Source organism: Sparus aurata, chromosome 1 (genome assembly GCF_900880675.1).
Source record: "Sparus aurata chromosome 1, fSpaAur1.1, whole genome shotgun sequence".
Lineage (NCBI taxonomy): Eukaryota > Metazoa > Chordata > Actinopteri > Spariformes > Sparidae > Sparus > Sparus aurata.
The window spans coordinates 6,581,052-6,585,436 of NC_044187.1; the positions used below are offsets into that span (position 1 = coordinate 6,581,052).

The 4,385-nt window shown below is 42.2% G+C and overlaps 1 long non-coding RNA gene across 1 annotated transcript; it reads right to left on the reverse strand.

The window, feature by feature from the left end:
* Positions 1–231: 231 nt before the first annotated feature.
* On the reverse strand, positions 232–2,252 carry LOC115587805 (uncharacterized). Its single transcript, XR_003985183.1, has 4 exons — positions 2,107–2,252; positions 1,653–1,731; positions 1,311–1,371; positions 232–628 (listed from the first exon to the last, which is right to left on the reverse strand). It is a non-coding gene; the product is annotated as an uncharacterized LOC115587805 (long non-coding RNA).
* Positions 2,253–4,385: the final 2,133 nt, after the last annotated feature.

The following is a 4,385-nucleotide window of genomic DNA, read 5'->3' on the forward strand; positions in this document are numbered from 1 at the left end:
CCAGTGTGTAAGATTTTGTGGCATCTCTCTTATGCCGATGGTGGCCAGTAAAAAAAACACAAAAGCCCCTGTGAGAACCAGTTTTTGGTTCGTTACGCCTCTACGCTGATGATAGCACGTTATATTTCTGGGTTGTCCGTCCAGACTGTTCATGTTCACTTTTCTTTAAACTTTGCACAAATTTCCACTCTGACTTGAGGATGAACTGATTACTTTTCAAAGGTCAGTGTGACCTCAAATCTTAATCTTAATATTTCAGGAATGCACTGAGGGTTTTTTTTCTTCAAACCTAAACTTGGACTTGAGCGTGAACTGATTATATTTTGGAGGTCGAAGGTCACTGCAACCTTACATATTGTGAGGTCGCAGTGACATTGTACTGTGTTGTAGCTTCTTAGGAGCTTAACCCTCTTTAAAGCAATGCTTGGCATAAATCCACTTGGTGGTAGTTCGATAATGTTCCTGCTCACCTCGGGTCGTTACCGCCACGATTAAATTTGACGGCGGCGTACTCAACACTTGCGTCTTCTTCCTCCTCGTGTCTGTCAAGCGGGGCTGGATGGACGCTGGAGTCGAGAGAATTTGTGGGCTTCCTGGTAAACTGGACGCTGGCGTAGTGAAGGTCATCCTGATGGTTACACAGCCGTCTCTGATTAGGTAGAGACTGCGCAAGCAAGATAACTGCAGTTTAAAACATTAATGCACATGTAACCAGAAGGTTGTTTGTTGTAGAAAGGCAGCGCAAGCCAGAGGTTGTTCTGGTTTGGTAGTATACAATTAAATGTACATAGCTTTAAGACCATCAGCTCACATGTGGCATTGAATGTGTCTCCAGTAATCTCTTGTGATCAGATCTCACTTTCCTGCTCTATATGCAAATACACACCTACGTCGCTGGAACAAACGGAAAACAATGTTTTTTTTCACTAGGAAAGATATATCTTCATGTTTAACATTTGCCGAATTAACAAGAGGGACGAAATTGTTAAGAATTAGTTAAAAACAGCCTTTCACAAAGTATGCAGTTTCCTCTAATACAGCAAGTCTTCAAATGTAGTGATTTCTTAAGGGAGTCTGGGAACTCAAAGGAGTGTTATTTATTATTTACGGTTTACTGCATTTGTAAATTTAGACACATTAACTGTCAGTAGCCTATGTTATATTCTTTAATGGTGAAATCAGTTCAAACAGCTGAGAGATGCATCAGACTCCTGACACAAAAGTAACCCAGACAAGTAAAATGCTAAAAGTAAGAAAGCTTTTGGATGTGGAGGCCGTCTGAACAGACTTGTTTCACTCCTCTTCCTCACCTGTTCCCTGGTGTCTGCTCTCTCTCCGGACTCAGAGGATTGTTTAGACGCCTTCTTTTTTCTGGTTGGGAGAATTAAAGAAGAAATTAATGACTATTTTAACGTCCAGGTTACCTAAATTTGGAACTATCACCCAAACTGAACATAAACACCCATCACAGATCAGAGACTGACTTCCTTTTTTAACTTTGGCCTACCACACAACGACAAAATTAACTGATGTTTAGGTTGTGATCACTCTTTTAACCTCCAATGTTTTTTCACCAGTTTTTCCAGATTACTTTGCTGACTACAGTGTTTATAATTCAATGTAATTTGATTTGGCGAAAGGGAACCGCTTACCTGATCCAGAGGACGACAGAGAGGAGTATGACAGCCAGGATGAGAGCTGTTGTTGTTCCAGCTGTTGACCTCCATGTTCCTAGTTAGTGGTGATGAAACAACAACGCTGACAGTGAATCAGCTGAGAGCGACAACATGAAACAATCCATGTTTATCTGCTGAGTCAAGATCATCACTCGTCAAAAACGTGTATATAGATAAAGTATGACCTCAAAATATTAGAGATGCAGATTCACACTTGATTTTACTTGTAACACCACCTCTGTGTTTGGCTAAATATTGTCATTTGTCGAGATTAAGATCACACATGAACTCTGTGATTACGTCACATTACCCGTGGCCCTGTGCAGTTTTTTTCCTGAAGAGTTTCACAACAAGGTTATATCAGGAGGTTCCCACCACCTGCATTATTGTGCATCTGCTGCAGTGTTTGTGTGAGTGAATGGAAACTCACTTGCCACAGTCAGATGTACGGTGGTTTCATTTCTTCCTCTTCTGTTCTGGACCTCACAGTAATAATTCCCACTGTGTTCAGCTCTGAAGTCAGTGATGGTGAAGATCTGTCCTGATGCTTTTGGTGAGTCTTCATTCTCCTTGTACCAGGTGTAGTTAGCTGCTGGGTTAGCATCACTGCTACAGGTCAGATTCACTGAACTGCCCTCCACTATCTCAGCAGAGGGACTCACTGACACAGAGGGAAGCTTTGGAGCATCTGGAGGAGACATTTCATTATGTAACGAGGTTGTGTACGAGGACAGTGTCAACTTAAATGTACAAAGACTTCCTCTGTGTCCCTCTGTCTCTATCATGAATTCACTTCTCCAACGGCACAAATCAGCCCACTAATCCCTTCTTGTATATCCATCATTGGACCAACAGAAGCACCAATGTTTCATACTCACACTGGACATCAATTAAAACAGACTCAGAGCCTAAACTGCCGTGTTGGTTCTCAGACTTGCAGGAGTAGTTCCCTCTTTTCTCAGAGCTGATGGAGGAGAAATGATAACTTCCTTCTTGTCCTTGAATCACTTCTTGTTTCTCCTTGTACCAGGTGTATTTAGCTGCTGGGTTAGCATCACTGCTACAGGTCAGAGTCACTGAACTGCCCTCCACTATCTCAGCAGAGGGACTTACTGACACAGAGGGAAGCTTTGGAGCATCTGGAGGAGATGATTTAACAAGTTAACTATAAAATCAGCCACACATTGTGAATACTGAATGATCTTGATGAGCAACCACTGGAGCTTCTTAATAAACTATAGCATCAGACTGTGGATGTGAAGCAGACAGAGCTTTCAATCATGATTATTACCTACATTTCACATCAATTGAGAAGTATTCAGACATCCTCCTCCCCAGCTCGTTCTCAGCTGTACAGTAATACTCTCCAGAGTCAGAGGACTGGATGGAGCTGAAGACAAGCTGTGGTTCTTTACTGAGAGGATGAAGGTCTGGATCTCCATTCTTCTTGTACCAGGTGTATTTAGCTGCTGGGCTAGCATCACTGCTACAGGTCAGAGTCACTGAACTGCCCTCCATGATATCACCCAGGGGATTCACCAACACAGAGGGGACCCTCAGAGCATCTGGAGGAGAAAACATTGATTTGTTTAATAGCTGGAGAAGCAAATATTAGAAGCAAAGTGAGGAACAGAGGGTTGATTTCTTTGTGAGCAGCCCAGATTGTTACTTTTGATAGAAATCAGAGTACACTCACATACTAAGGGGGAGGCGTAAATCTCATGTCCCTTCAAAGCACAGGAGACACTGTCTCCAGGATCAAATCTGTCTTTATACACAGAACTTTCCTCCTTCATGACTTTCTGTCTGTTCTTGAACCAGACGTAGGAAAGACGACCAGCTGGACTGCAGCTGCTGTGACACTTCAGCTCTGCCTCAGTATCAGACTGGTGGACTGTTATTCTGCTCACCTGCACCTGCAGAGCTGGACAAAAAATTATTGGTTTTAATGCTGATTCACTAATTTACAAAGCATTTGTAAATGATAATAATATTTAATAAGGCTACAGCCTTTAGTTAGAGCCTATAATCCCTTTAAGGGATTAGAAACCTTATAAGAAAGAGGTACAAAAGATTTTAAGCAAAGTTCTGTAAATATCAGTGTGTGTTCATCAGTACCTGTGACAGTCAGAGTTGTACCAGGTAAAAAACTCCTCCACTCAAACCATTGTGTTGTGAATTTGAAGTGATACTGAGCTGAATCACTCTCTGTCAGGTCAGTGATTCTCAGAGTGGAGCGTCCTCTCTCTGATTCAAGGACCTGAACACGACCTGCAAACTGGGAGTGTGAAGGACTCTGCCACTGATGAGAACGTTCAGAACTGAACCAGAATTTAGATCCAACATCAAAATTGTAACTGCCATAAGCACAAGAAATGTTGACTGATGAGCCTTTGGAGGCACAGATGCTTCTGTCAGTGTAAATCACTCTGACGCAGGACTGACCATCGACACCTGAAAGATAAAAATAATTGAACCAGAAGGACTAAATACACAGTCATTTATCAGGCTGTTACATCTTGAACTGTAAGCTCTTCTACTTTCTTATCATGTGATGAAGACAGGTAACATCAGAGATGTGTCAGTGAAAGATTGAGGAGTAAACTCACAGACTGAAGGAGAGGGGAGATCCTCATGTCCTCCGAAGGCACAGGAATAACTGTTGACTGGATCAGTGTAGACTGGGAAAAAAGAAGAAGTTGTCCTCCA